General features: G+C 40.3%; 1 protein-coding gene across 15 annotated transcripts in view; it reads right to left on the reverse strand.

The window, feature by feature from the left end:
• Positions 1 to 16,162, reverse strand: part of DAAM2 (dishevelled associated activator of morphogenesis 2) — a 207,324-nt gene that overhangs the window by 93,527 nt on the left and 97,635 nt on the right. The window lies entirely within an intron of this gene.

Below are 16,162 nucleotides of genomic sequence, written 5' to 3' on the forward strand. Positions count from 1 at the left end.
CAGCAATTCATGCCAGCGTGACCCTGCACAATGGATCTCAGACTATGGTTCTAAAAAACACATGAAGTTGCAAGTGTTCCCATGAAGCAGATTAAAAAGACATTTGTCAGGTTATCCTGAGGGCGATGTAAAGTAGCTCCAGTTAATTCTTCTCACATTTCTTTCCTTTATCAACTTTCTACATTATTTTACTTACTGAGAGAGGGACACAGTGAGTTAATTTCTCTTTCATGTGGGCATTTTTCACTGACAGATTAAATTTCAATGATAAAACATGTAATATGCACTGGAGCTGGATTTGAGGTTCTGATATTTCCAGCCTAGTTTTTGGGCCAAAAGGGAAGATGGCCTCCATTCAAAATGGCTACAAACCAAGGAAATAAGAGACAGAGAGAAAGAAGGAAGAATGGGCAGGAAACATAAAGCAGTATTTTGTGGGATTGAAAACCACATTATGTCCCTTGTTTTTGGGAGCATTCATTCAAGTGTGAAAGCTGGATTTGATGCTTCTAGCCATGAGCTTGATAATGATATCACTCAAAGCCCCAGAAGAGCTGAAAAGAAAGGCACTTCTCACCTAGACTGGGCAGCATTTTTCTTATAGATGTGAAATTAAATTAATAAAGAGAAGAAGGAATATTCTGGGAATATAGAACAGTGGCCCTTCCAGAGAACCTTTAATGCCTACTACGACCCCTGTATTGAGATGTACTTTGCACCTCCGCCACTCAGTTCTCTATGGAAAGGAGGGACAGAGTCAAGAAACAGATGATCCTCCACCAGTGTAGTTCACCAGGCTCTGCATGAAGACTTGTATGGTCCAGAGAAATCATGGGATTTAAACAGGGAAAAACTGAAACAGGTTGAAAGGTAAACTTAGCAAAATAATGCGAGACCTAGTGAGACTTGCCATTTTCAACATACCAATGTTGGAGCCACGGAAGGAGTAGGACAGAAAGGTGAAGATGGTGAGTATACAGAGTATCAGGGCTTTGGGGACCCAGGGCATCTTCACTGCAAGTCAGAATGATGAAGACCAACAGCATAAAATTGGTTCTCCAGGAATGTTTTGAGAGAGATGGAAGATTTCCTCAGTTGAAGGTCCTTCTCATTCTACTTGGCCCAATTCCACAAGCTACCAGCACATCCTTATTAACTCTGGGAGTTTCTCAGTGACTAAGGGCAGACAGCTGCTCCAGTAAATAATAAAATAAATAAACAACAACACCAATAACAAAAAAAAACATCATAAGGATTGATTTTTGTTGTTGTTTAAATATACTTGGAATTCTCTTTCCAGAAGAAATATGTAAATTCCTAGCACCCATTTGGTTTGCTGTAATTTACTATAATCTCAAATTCTGCACTAAAACTTATTAAAATCATAAATGTTCAATGAATTATGCATAGCATCTCCAGCCAGATGTGGCAAAGAACTGTAACACGATATACTTCATTCACTGTAGTCAGTAATTTCACTAGTATGGACATAACCCACATTTTGTCAGGAGAGAGATGAGCTTTTATTCTCTTATGTTTAGCTGGATACCCGTCTTGTTCCATCAAGTTCTTATAACTTCAGCTATGGACAGCTGAGTTATATTTTTAATTTTTGTCTTTAGGTCTCTTACTTATGATGTTCATGAAAACACATTCTTTCTACGGTTGCTTTCTCTGAGCATACATCTCAGCCTGAGTCTCATATTTAATGGCTTCTTTTATTACTGGGAGGATGCTATGATATACAAAAAGTTGTTTTTTTTTTCTTGTTTTATTTTCTTCCTACTAAAAATTCAGGCAACTGTTACAGAATTGTTAATGAATGTAAACCTTTTACCATGTGCAGAGGTAATATTTTTACACTAAATCTATCATTACTATATATAATTGAAAGCAACCATGAGCTGTAATACATTCACACATAGGATTCACCACTTCTGTTGTTCTGTATTTTTATTGTCTGATTATGGCTGTATTACACTGCTTGGTTCTTCAACAGAAGATGAGTGCTCAAGCAAAAGGATAGCCTGGTCCCAGCAGCAACAAGCACCACAGGAGCCAAACTCACAGATGGCACAAACTGGCCAAGCTCCACAGAAAAGTTAAACTCTCTACTGCTATTAAAAAAAGAAACTCATGTCTATACAGAACAAATGAGAGCAGCAGTTATCTGTCCTGTGATCAGTACCAGGAGCTTCAGAGGGCTGCACAAAAGCCCTGCAAGTGTAAAGCTTCAGAAAAAGCTATGTAGACAGTCAAACACTGCACTGCTCCCTATCTCAAAAAGCCACTCGATTCTGTGATGCATTTGACTTAACGTTCCTTTCAAGATGGGAGACAGTACTGATATTTGCAAATTCGTTTTTGCTCAGCTTTTTTTATGCTCAGTCACAACAGTATTATCCTTGATAGTTCTCTGTGAATCATCAAATAGGGAATAAAACTGAACAATTAGGAATGATACTAAGGTGCCTTTAGAAGCAGACTCTAGAAAATCTCCATAATTTGAAGACATTTTATTTGAATAACTCACTCGCATACCTACCTCAAATGCAGGTTCAAGAGTATGTTCATTTTTATGTTATGACCTTGCACTGCATGAATTCTAGTTAAATGCACCACACGTATCCTGCTTCCTGTTCACATCATCATTCCTTCTTTCTCCATTCTCGTGCACACACATACCTTTACTTTTATATCCCTCTCTAATCTTTTTCTCATTGCCCTTTACCCTTTTTCCTGTCAAGCTCAAATGCACTCTCCCTTACCCACTTCATCAATCATTCTCAGTTTCTTAACAGCATCAAACCCACCCAAGTTACAAAGTGAAGTATAATACACTGTTACCAGAATAGTAAATTCTCTATATAATGTAATACCGCTTGCCTTAGGTTCTAACAAAGTCATTTATATAAATGTCTGTCACCATGTCCCCAAAGGAAGGGCCATACTGCAGTTCCCAAGTAGCACAGTAGAGCTAATGGCCTTATGCACTGGATGAATTTATTTAAATACAGTACGAAGTAAAAAGTGAACGTGACACATCATGGGATCCTATCCAGCATCTGCTGCCAGGCCCCAGAGTAAAGTTCATGTTCTCTGTGCAATCACTCTGAGGGAATAGCTGCTGGTGGATTAATCAGTGTTGAAGTACAACTCAAGCTGACATGAGATAAATGGTTCTGACATCTCTGGGACTATAGAAGAAGGAAAAGCTGTAGAAAGAGATCAGGGAGGGGGTTGTCAGTAGCATGCTACAAGCCTTTACAGTAGGGGATCCAATCCAGCATTACAGCTTTAACAAGTGAACTGAGTAAGATCACACTGCTAACATGTGATTTTTATTGCCTGAAAGCTTCACTTTTACATTAACAATCGTACTTAGGAACCCCATTTTTTTTTTCCTCCCCAGATTACACTGTCTGTGCCATGCTCTCTAAGCAAATAAGCAAATAATAAACAGGTCAGTGTGGTGGCTCATGTTCTAGCCATCTGTCCAATATGTAGGGAGGTAGGGAGGAACAGACAGAAGCAGATTCTCATTGCAGAATCCAGTGGCAGCTATTCCAAAAGCTGGTTTAGAGACAACTGCAGTGAGTGAATAAAAATTAGTCTTCAGATCTTAGTCTCTTCTCAAATCACTTACAAACACTTTCAGATAAGATAGATCTTCTCTATTTAGTCACTGTGTTCACCTCCAGGGGACAGTAGAGGATTGTTCCCCTACAGTTTTCCTTCCATTACTTCATTCGATCCAACTCACCCAGCTGACAGATGAGAGGCAGCCTCTGGAAGAGCCCGCATTTCCAATACTGAAGTCAATAAAGTATTCTGAAAGCCTGCCTCTCAGTAAATGAGGTTCATTCGACTGCATAAGCTGCCTACATCTATGCACAAACTGGAGCAAAGAGCAGTGCAAAAGTAGCACTCAGCAAAGCCCCCCAGCAGGAGAAGTGTTTCAGAGGCATGTGAATATCCACCCAACTGCACGCACCAGAGTGTGACTGACATAGGCATCAAGAAAGAGGGAATCAGATCTGTATAAGCACCAAGCGGCTCCCACCCCTAACTTCTCAAGGCTGTGCCCCCCAGCAGTCACTGACAGCACATGCTCTTTCAGCAGACAGCAGCATTGCCACTCATGCAGCCAACACATGTGCAAGGCAGCAAACTAGTTAGAAGTACCCACTTGGGCAAACCAATATATCTCCCAAGTCCTCTGGTAATCCATGGAAAAAGAAACAAACACACAAAAAACAAACAAGAGAACCCTGCAAAACTCTTCCCCCATCAACCTCTTATACCTCATCCTAACCCCTGCAGTTAGAAACAGTCAGCGTGATTTAACTAATCACAAAGATGGAGAGCAACATTTTGGTCAGTTTCCCAATTAATAAGAATTAGGTGAATCACTAAAAAAATATCACCATCTTTCCACATCTTTGCCTATACAGTAAGTGTATGTGCAAACTCATATGCCACTTGTAGCTTACAAACACAAGAACTATATATGCAGCACATATCTGCTTCTATCTACAATGCTTTATTACAACGTTTGTAAAAAATGAAAACACCGTGCTCACAGGAGTTTCTCACACAGACTGCTAGCATAAGAAGATATGTTTATGTTTCAGCTACTGCCATAGATGCGAATATAAACCAGAAAAGCAGACAAACAAGAGACTTTGATTCCCATTATTCTCTTTCTAATGCTTGCCTTTTAAAAAAGATGCAGCTTTAATACACCCTCTGTATTAAGGGCCTGAATCTCTTGGTTTTCAGCCACAACAGAAGAAAGCAGAAAGTACCTGATGTCAGTGTTCAGGAGAATATATCCCTCTTCTAAGATGCCAACACAGAAGTTGTTCATTCTTATGACTCAGCTCCAGACTAATAATTTTATCTATCATAGGCACAGCTTTTTGGCAGAGAATTTTATCAAACAAATAGCCAATTAATTCCCCATGACTCCACCCTGCAAACATCCCCTTTGCTGTACTGCTTCCTTTTTTCTTCCTTAATTGCTGGTTAATTTCCCAGAGAAGAGCTAAATCCTGTCTCACTCCTACTCCTCTCTGTGGCTCGACAGCATACCAGCACATAAAACCAGCAAAGCTGACAGTGGCCATCTCCTTTCAGAGGCCATTAGAAACACCTATCTGCTGGTCATTTTTCTGCCCTTCACAGGCAAAGTACGTGTGTTAGACAACAAGCTGCTAGGGCAAATAGAAAGAATGAGGAAAACCAATACCTATTTATGCAACAACGCACACAGATGTTTGCAGAGAGATCATAATTTAGATAACACATTCTCATACATGCAGGACTATAATACAGGTAGAGCTAAAAGGGAAGTTCCATGGATATCCTCTTGGGTGGGCATATGAGGATAATAAAGCAAAAAATTTTTCTGTCATCACTGCTATTTCTGTTAAGATGGGCTGCATGTCCATGTCAGTGAATTGGAACGAGCCCAACGATAGGGATGGGGATGAAAACTGAATAGTCAGGCTTCTGTCTAATCTAAATCCCCGCTGCTGCAATTTAAGCCTATTACTTCCGGCCCTATCAACCACAGATACAGTTAGCAGATTTGTTCCTTCCTCTCGATAACAGTTTTCAAGTCTATTAAAAGCTGTTGTAATGCTCCTCCTCAGTCTTCTTTCTTGAGGCCAGACAAAACCAGCTCTTTCAGTCTCTCTTGAGGTCATGTCCTCTGGACCTCTCATTCCCCTTCTAATTGACATCCTGGCTATCCCTGGTCAAAGTGCATCTTTTCTGGAGTTCAAAAGTGTGAACAGTGTTCCAGACAAGACCTTACTAGAAGTAAGTGCAGAGATTACCTCATGCATCTTCCATAGCAAATTCCTGGTTATGAATCCCATGAAAATGATGACTTCTTTTATTTTTTAAGTAAACAAAAAAAGTGTGACTCATGTTCACCCGTGATCTTCCATAATACCTACTTTCCTTTCCAAAGAGATGCACCCACCTGCCTGATTCCCATTCTGCATTATCTGACTTGCTCCTATAAGTTCATTTTATCCGTTCACTATTTATCACAGTTTCTCCATCTTGTTTCAAACTTGTCTTTTAACACCCACAGGTTTACAACCTAATGACATCTGCAAAATTCATAGGTATATCCTGTACTCCACTACTCAGTCAATCAAATAAAAACACTGAACAGAACTGAAGCCACTCAATCTCTGCTTGATCCATCTTTTCACTGTGACAAACTACAAGCCCTCTGGGGTTAAGTACCCCTTTTACCACCATATTCTGGTTACACACAGAGTATCAGACACCTCTCTCAAACAGAGTTCCCAGTATCATCATCTAAAACACTAAATAACAACAAAGATGCTGCTACAGCACAGTGTCATTCCCCACTCCTAGTTTCCCTTCCTTTTCCTCTCCCTACTTTCCCCCTCCCTCTCTCCCTTCCCAGGGCCAAGGTTTGTTTTTCATGCCAAGGTTCTTTAGATGAGACCCCATACGGGAAGGTCGGTGTGGGAAAGGTTATTAGATGTCCGTCTAAACTGCTACCTTTCCGGCTTCCCCACCCTCTCCCTCTCTACAAAGTCTCTTCTGTTCTGCTTTAATACTAATGAGTTCAGAGGAGGTTCCTATACTGGAGCAATTCACAGCTTGAACTGTGCCAAAGCACACAGGCACACACCTCTCTGATCGTTTCCTGCCCAAGCACAGTCCTGTTGGCTCAACCCACAAAATGTGGGATGGGAATTGCTGCTGCGGCCCTGTGCCAGAGACACGCTGAATTTCCAGGGGGTGTCGGTGCCACCCATTCCTCCCAGCTTCATCCTCTTGTGTGTACCCTACTTGCCATATGTCCCTATGCAGGAAAACATGGGTAAGTCAGAGATTGGCTGACATTTAAATCTCTGATAAAATATTATGTAAAAGGGCAGGAGAAAATCAGGAGCAATACTAACATCTTATCATGTTCTGTTTGTGGTGCTCAGACACATGCTCAATCTCAGCTCTTACACACAGGGGTAAACCGAAAGGAACTCCAATAAATCAACATTATTTCTAGCATTATCTCAGGTTTAGACAGGTAGAAAGGAAACTAGGAGCTGGGTTTAGTTCTTCTCTTGCTCTCAGAATAATTATTTCAGATTTAGTAGTGCAGATCAGAATGCGTCCCTAACTCCGTTAAACTCAATCAAGTTAGCCTGTTTTACACAAGTACAGAATATCAATCTCTATCTCAACTTACCTGCTTCAAATTCTAAAAGAGACTAATCCTCTGTTGTCACTAGACAGCATGTAAGACAGGCTCCTTCAACTGCCTACAGACCAGACTTCAGAAACAGAACAGACTTAGCAGCCCCCCTTTTTGCAAATTCTTGCTTTCTGCTTCAGTAAATGAAGATGAGCTTTATTTACTACTAATCTATCCAGATTCAATATGAGATCACCCACATATGATGTATCTCTCATCTCCTCTGGGGTAAGGTGGAGGGCAATCCCACAATACTTTTTCCTAACAGAGTATTTTCATAGCCAAACACTGAATGGAAGGCATGACAGTGTATTTGGTTACTCACTCACACCCTGTCCTGTCTCAGTGCTCAAATACTCTGATAATCAGAGCAGCAACTACTGCACTGACATCACCAGGCTTAAGAAAATAGCTAGAACTTTTTTCCTCTAAATACTTCTAAGTATGAAGTTATATGAAACATTCATAAAATACAACAAAAGGAATAAGAGGAACGAGCGTTTGCCTTGCAGACTAAATTTCTCCCCTAATTGCAATTACAAATTGTTATTTTGTTAAGCATTTGTAATCCAGAAGTTCTCTCTCACTGTTGTTATAGAAGCCAACAACTTTACACCGACCAACAAACTCATCCAGCTGTTGCTCTCTATACAAGATGTAATGCTGAAACACAGCCACTAAAGCAATCCCAATGGATTTTCCATGACTCAGGGAACTCCCTGGACAACTTCCAGATTGGGAAACTACAATCTGCTTTCCCCTTGTAATTTCCTTTAGAGAAGTTACTCTCCAAACCTCCACCTAGTAATCTATTGCATAACATTGTTGTGCATGCTGCTAAATTCTTTTCAAAAGATGCTTGTGTTATTAGTCTGGCCAGCCTCTCCCTTTCTGTGGCTAACAAATCACAAGAAAATTGCAAAAAAGAAAAGGTATCCTTAAGTGTTTTCAATATAGAAGTGCCTAGAACATACAGATACTGGCTAGGGCCCTTTTGCACATGCACTGGGCCTACATGTGAAAGAAAGAAGAGCTTGCCCAGGAAGGCTACAGATTTTCCTATCAGATTCAAGCTGAAAATAGGAAAAGCAGATAAGAGCAGGGCAAGCTCTATGAAAAGAAGGACTAGCAGAGATTTGTTCCCAAGATCTTCAAATACAATTAACTTTGCCACTGGAAGGTTTTTGTACTTCCTGTGACCTCCATGTGCGGCATTTTTTCAGCACCTTTTCAATTTGGCTACAGTTCTGCATTAAAGCTTGTTTAAGTATTACAAATCCCTACTTCACACTGGGGAAGTAAACTCATGAATGCATGAAATAAGTTGTTCACATCTGTAGAGGGACTTCAGAAAAGAACTCTGGGGGGAAAAAAATAAAGAGAAAAAAAAGAGCAGCACTTCCAAAGTTTTCCTCCTAGCAAGGTTGCAAACTTTTCCATGTACAGAAGAAGCAACATTTAGCATTCAAAGCCATGAATAAGTGGTGTTCCAGTGCCAGGTGGAAGGCATCTGTCTATATTTCCACTGGACTAAGCATGTCAAAGACAGCAGCTGCAGATGCAGCGTGGTAAGGTGAGTGAGAGAAAAAACACCTTCTGATGCCTGCATGGCTTGCTGCTCCTATCAGGTGCTGCAGCAATGAGCTGAAGAGCCTCTCATTACCTACCTTAGTGACACCAAAATCTCCCCCTTGTTGAGTGCAGAGGAAGATGTCTAGAAACTATTGACCTGAAAACTTCACACCCTAAAAAGGTGCTACGCTATCCACTCAGCCTCACCTGTATCATCTCCCCTACCACGCAGCCTTACAGTGCAGGCAGGCACATGGCAAGAAAGGAAACTCACATCTTTCTTTCCCACACTGAAATAAGCATCCCACGTTACTTTAACAGGTAATGATAATATCCTGAATGATAAACAACCTAGAGCGCTGTCTGAAAAGAAAATCCACCTGCAGGACACAGAGGCATGGCATAACTGTAAACCTTTCCTCCTAGTTCTCCTTCAGGCTACAATATACACTGTTTGAGTATCTATTATATCTGATTTAAATTGCTACTAGATGAGCAAATACAGAAACTAATTTGAATCAACACATGAAATAGATTAACTTTACTGATTGTTATCTACTTCTTCATTCAACTATCTTATTTTGCTAAGTTTTGCCTATACCCCAGCTACAATTTGTCTCAGTAGTGAGTAACTGCTATCCTGCAAAACACTTGGACGCAGTCCTCTTTCACAATCCTTCCTCCTTACTGAAAATTCTCATTTGCTACATTTACATAGTAATTTTGTTATAAATTCTATACGGTTTTCATCATCACAGAGATCCAGCTCTCCCTATGTTGCTAAAATCAAACTAAGTGACAAATCTACTACAACATCTCAGAGCTGACTCTTTTATGAGCTGCAGAAGAAACCGATATCTGTCATTCGGTCTTCCTTCATCAACACACTAGCTCTGCCTCCAAAAGCACATCCAGAAGATCATTTTGGCCCACCATCTGTGCCATGCCACCTCCATCTTTGCACTCTTTGCTCTCCCTTCAGAACCACAGTGACTTCTTTTCCTTCAGTGTTTCAGAAAACATTATCCCTCCTTAACACAATCTCCTGTCCAGTTACAATCCAGCCATCATGTTATTTGCATGATTCAATACTTTACTCTGACATTTTCCACAGATTCATCTCCAGGTAGCCCCTTCTCATCTCAAAAGGCCTCTTTCACATGATCCATAAAAATTTCACACCTATCCTCAGCAGGTCAAATCTAGAATCCTAATGTCCTCTCCAGAGAGTGCAGAATTAGGTCTTAGTGTGTTTGTAGGGCATCTAGTATAGTTTTGAACAACAAAAGACAGTAATACACAGAAGTAAAGAAAGGGAATAAACTGAAAAAGGGCAGGAATCATGTTCAGAGAGACCATGTTGAAGGCACAGGCCAGAACATCTCTGTCCTGCGGCTGGCTTTATTTCCACTAGAAAAGACAGAACCTTATACTTTAAGTCAGTAGATACTGACCTGTATGAGAACAATGGTTCAGTTCTAGGAGTAATATAGAAAATTGTCTACTTTGTACTCCACTTTCAGTGAAGCTGAAAGCCTGGGAAAGCTGAAATAAGGATAAGTTATTTTGATCCCTCCAGTTTCCAAGTATGACTCCTACTATCAGTATCATTTCAATGTTTAATCGCTTCAGCAGCCTTCAGACTCAATCCAGTAGTTCCTGGCTCTACATTACAGCCATAATGAAACACAAAGCCATTAATGTAATATTGGTGCTTTAATAAGAAAAAAGCTCTACTGTGGGGTCTTTACATTATAATTTTTGTCTTTTTATGTAATGTTGCCTAGCACTAAATCCACTTGCAGCTGTGCCAAAATATGATGGTATTAGCAGCACAGCTGATACAGTGTTAGAAATACGTGGGTACAAGATGTCTGAACAATAAACACATCCACCCATAGCTTAAGGGGACAGAATATCATGAGAGTTTCCAAGCATTCAGTAGAGGGAAGACACAAGATAGACTTCTTAGCACATCAATACTTTAGTGCAAGGATCTGGATTTTCCTTGCATTTTGCATCCTGAGCTACATCTCTGCTGTGCTTTCAACATCCTGTACTGCTTTTCTCATGCCCTAGAGTAGCTATTATGCATTTTCCCAATGAAGTAACATCACGGTTATCCTGTAACAAATACGTAATTCAATAAGTAGGTCTTTCTCAGTGTTTTTAGTCCACTGTAAGCAAATCTCACCCAGAACATACACAAAGTGAATGTCTGAACATTCCCTTTAAACACTCCCACCATGACCACAGTATTCCCCACCATTCAGGAAGGCTATCAGTATGTTCTCCTAGGGGTACTCAGCAACCACCATGGATACATAAAATACCGCACATACCTAATCTAAGGCAATGTAGAACCATCCACTACAGTCTTCAGTGGAACTGAACTGCTTTCCACCAGATAAGGATCTGTCCGTAAGTCTCACAGTAAAGCAACAAGATCTTTAAAGCAATGTATCCCTGCACAAAAGCCTTGTAACTACACATGTACTTTGGTAACACCCCCAGGTCCTTCACACCCAAATTCCAGCACATACATCCACATTTGGATTTGCATTTGTTTACACAACCCTATTGATTCCTGCGCATGGAGTGCGAGCTGCAGTTTTCTGGCTCCCCTCTCAAACTCCTCTCACCACACCTGGATCTCAAAACATTTGCAGCGCAGAAACTGCTGCTTCTCACACAGCTGCTCAGGGAGCTGGGAGCTGCCAGCCAGCTGCATCTACTGGAAGGAAGCCTAAGGAGAAAAAGATTGTGGGTTCTGTATCCAGTGCCACAAGCCTATCACTACCACATCACTCCATACATAGGTGAGTGTGAAAGGCAGAGCTACAACAAACTAGCTCAAGTCAGAGCTCATCACATGCAAATAAAAGTGAGGGATCTCTCCAGATTTTGATTGCATTTCTGACTTGATTAGGTACAGTCATTGATTAAAAAAAAAAACACAGAAGGGATGCCCACAGGGAATACTACTACTACTACTAATAATAATAAAACTAAGAAAGAAAAAAAAATACTGGAAATATAACACAGAAGCACTTTTAAAATATGGTTTCAGAGAAATTTGCATTGATCAACAATTCAAAGCCACAGGCCTGTCAGAGGTATACAGTCTGAAATAAGACATGCCAGACAAGTGACACAAATTAAATCCCTGTATTAAAAAGAAACCAGGAGGAGACTAGAATGACTCAGAAGACTGATAATGTGAAATTGAAATATTCAAATCTTGGCAACATGCCCGCATTTAAATGTGATTAAATACTGTGATCGATATACGACACATGTTTCGGGTTTGAAGTAAGGGCCTATGTATGCATTACTAAGCCACAAACTTTCAGTGCAAAACTAGTGACTAAATAAGCTTCAGACATAGAAGATAATTTTGTGAAAGGGTGGTGCTTCATGCTGAAGCTGAAAGACAGGCAGCTATGCACATCTTCCCCTCAGTTTCTCCCTATTACTTCTGAGGAACAGCTTTGTTCTCCAGGCCTGTCAACAGAGAAACTCAGCTGATGTCCTCTCTCTTATGCCTACAAAATAGACTAATGTGTAAGGCAATCTATATTCACAACAGAGGCAATTCTTTCACTTTTTTTACCCAATAAATACTCTTGCAGGTTACAGAGCCAAAGAGGGGCCTCACAAACACTGCCACAGCTAGGACTTGGCAAGCTTGAGTGGGACTGGTGATATATGGGAGCACTTACTCAACGTGGTGAAGCCTAGTTTTCATCTGTGTATGTTGTATCCATTACATCAAATGGTCTGCCAGGGAGAGCTAAGCATGAGGCAAAGTTGCTACTTCCAGGTCAGCTGTATGCAATGGAAATTGCTTCTACAATTATTTATACTCGGATCCCATCTCCCTGTGGCACATGATGAAAATGCGTTTTGTAGTGTGTCACAGGGATGCCTTGCTCAGAAGCTGTTTTGCTTTCTCTGACAAAATAAGTTAAATTCTCAGATAATTCCCTGCTGCACCTTAATCTTTTTCAAAGTAAAACTCCCTTTTGCCGTTTCCCCTCAAATTTCTCTTCTCTGGGAAGAAGGACTACAATCACAAAGTTTTACTCTCCGTGAAGGCAGAGAAGGAACAGACGTGGACAGATGCCACAGAGTGAACACAGAACAGAGCTTCTGTTACTGGTCACTTCATCAATTCTATTGAAAACCTGTACTCTTCAATCCCACCAATTCTTTTTTCTCTGTCCTGAGATGATTAGAAAAGATATTGGGTGTGCAATAGCCTCTTGTGCTCAGAGGAGAGTGAACAACTCCTTTCACTCTCTTATGAATCTATTAAGTAAACAACGCCTCTTATTTAGGGGCTTTGAAAAAAAAAAAACAACAACAAATAAATGAACAAATAAACAATCACAAAAACAGCCCAAGTTTAAATGCAGTGTAAGAGAAACCAATCATGACAGGAGAATCCAGACAACATCCTACTTAAACTTAATAGCAGAATGCTCCAGGGACTAAGAGGGGATAAATGCAAACATTTCTCAAATCTTTCCCAGTATAAGAATCTAATGAGGCATCAGTAACTCAGATAAGGATATTATCATTCAAGTTTGCAGACTGTAGCATGCATAATACCATCAGCTTTGAAAAGGGCAGCTTAAAACAACAACTCTGCTTTTTCCTCTCAGACCTTCCTTCCTAAAATAAACAGTGTCCAACTCTACCTTCTCAAGCACCATGACCATCTCAACAGAAATACTAACAAAATAAATAGAGACACAACAAAAGCACAAGCTCATTACACTGCCCTTTCCTCTGTGCTAGTATTACTTACACATTTTTTGCTTTCCCTGAATTTTCAGCATTTAAGCTACCCTTCTTGGCCTGGTCTGAGTTCACTTTTAGGATCCACTTGGTGGTTTAAAAGAAATACAGATGACAGAATCTTTACTGTCATGCTGTTCACTACCTTAACCAACAAGAAGTCCAGGACTCGTAATACTGAACAAAAGGAATCTACTGTGGCAAGAATACACCATCACTAAGTAACTTGAAGAAGGACTTGGAGAAACTGTTCCATGAAAAAAAAAAAAAAAAAGATTTTCTCTTTACTTTATAATAATTCTTTCAGATTATTCTGCAGTTCCTGTTCAGTCAATAAATCTGTGCAAGGAAAAACACATGTGCTTAGCACAGCCATTTTTGCCAGCAGGCACAAAACCAGCTTGGCACTTGCTGAATAGACCACCAACTGCAGCAGCACTTTACTACATGGTAGTAGTGTACATAGTGCCAGCTGAGAAGAGAGACTGAGGGAAAAAGGAGAAGCAGTGCTGGCTGGAACGACCTTGACAGTCAGGTAGGGCCAGTTTTACAATTTATGAGATATACATAGGACCACTCCACACAACCCTCCTACTGTGTAGAGCTACTCTTCCTGACCTGTTCATTGAAGCAGTGATTCTCAGGCCATCTGTTTTTCCCTTTTTGTTGGAAGCTGAAAATGGCCCTTTGAGGGGCAAAGCTTGGAGTCACAAGCAGTTGTTTGCTTTGCTTCTCATGCATCTAGACTTGTGTAGCAAAACAAATGTCTGAGATCTATCCTAGAACTGTTTTTCTGGTAAAGCAGCAGTGAGAGCAGGCATTTCAGCTGAGATCAGCATCATCCTGTCATTTGACAACCACTGTCTTGGTCAGAATCTAGTTAAGCAGCTGTCACCACTCAGTACCCAGCAAACAGAGCAGCATATATAGGTGTGCATACCTCAGCCTGGTGTCCACACAAGTTTACAAGTTCTAGAGGAGTTTGTGACCCCATCACAACTAAAGGATCTCAATACATTCTCAACTCCTCAGTCTTCTCCTTTTGTAAAATGGACAATTCCCATTTTACTTTTATAATGCTAAAGATCGCATGAGCAAGAAAAGACCCACAAAATGTCAATTTTTCTCCAAAAGGCAAATGCAAGCATATTGAGTATTTACTAGACTGGAAAACTCATCACAAGAGAGGTTTACCCAGCACACAGCTAGGCTTAGCTCTTCTTGTCATTAACTCTATATAGGACAATGTCCCAGATTTTAACTGCAACAGGGGGAAAATAGGGCTTTTAAAAATTCATTCAAACAGACCAATATGTTTCATTATACCCTTCACAGACCAGATGGCAAGATGAGAATATATCCTCTGGGCCTGCTTCAGGGAGCTAACGCAAATGCTTTTCTCACAGCAGATCTCAGATGATGTTGGTGTCATCATTTCACTTCGGGATTTGGGTCAAAAGGCTTTACACTTAAATCTGTTTTTTATATAGTACAAATGCACCAGACTAGACCCTGACGGATAAGCAGTGGGGAGGCTGGTACACAGCACAGAGCCCTCTCAGGCACTTCCAGGTCGCTGACTTATACTGGCCCATTTACAGACTGAATCTATCTAATCCAATTAAAATCTCATCTCAGCTGTCAATACAAATGTAGCCTGTTTTATTTTAGTGTCTCATAGAATGTGCATTAATCTGGGCTTGTAGGCAAACCATACTTGCTGGGCAAATTCTGCATTCTGCCAGACCAATTTCTTTTCTAGGTTCTACCACTCCTAAAGCCTGTACTAATCTAACATTACCCACCTACACAGGAACTCCTATGGACACGTATAATCATCCTATCTGAGTGCTTTATAAACTGTAGTATATATGATGAATCTTCTGAAAAGTAGCACTTTACTCACTCAGCTGACTTCTCACGTAACGATGAGTAGGGAACTATCATTAAATACAGGAATAAGAATTTGATCCATTTTTATTTCAATGGCTTCATTTGTTTGAAATATATATGCCAGTTACAGGCTGTCAGCACATTGAATAAGTTATAGCATAGACTAATAACTCTCAAACTTCTAGGGCCAAAATTTTTTTGCAGATCGTCATGTAGACTTGTCATTAAGTGTTGCACCAAAAACATTATAAGTCTTGCTGTTTAATAGACTTCCATAGGACAACTGCAAGCTATTTTGCCATGGGGACATAGAAAAGAGATACTCACGAGGCACAAAGCAAAAACCTGAAAGCACCCTAAATATCACCACAGACTCTCAAACTCCTCATAGAGCTTGATACCCTTCTCAGTAAGCAAAAGCCCAGCAGCAAAATCAAACAAGTCTCTTGGTAGGACCCAAAAGTGAACAAGTTTAAGTTATAGGAAGCCAAATTCTAAAGCAAAGCACTTCTGTTGCTAACATCTTCAGGAAAGTTGGGTTTAATGTTTCAGTGGATCTTGATACTGGATAGAGGTGAACTTTCATTCAATAATTAAAGCCTTTTATGTGAAAACCAATTCTTAAGCAGCATCCAGAAATAAGCA

This window comes from Gallus gallus, chromosome 3 (assembly GCF_016699485.2).
Source record: "Gallus gallus isolate bGalGal1 chromosome 3, bGalGal1.mat.broiler.GRCg7b, whole genome shotgun sequence".
NCBI lineage: Eukaryota > Metazoa > Chordata > Aves > Galliformes > Phasianidae > Gallus > Gallus gallus.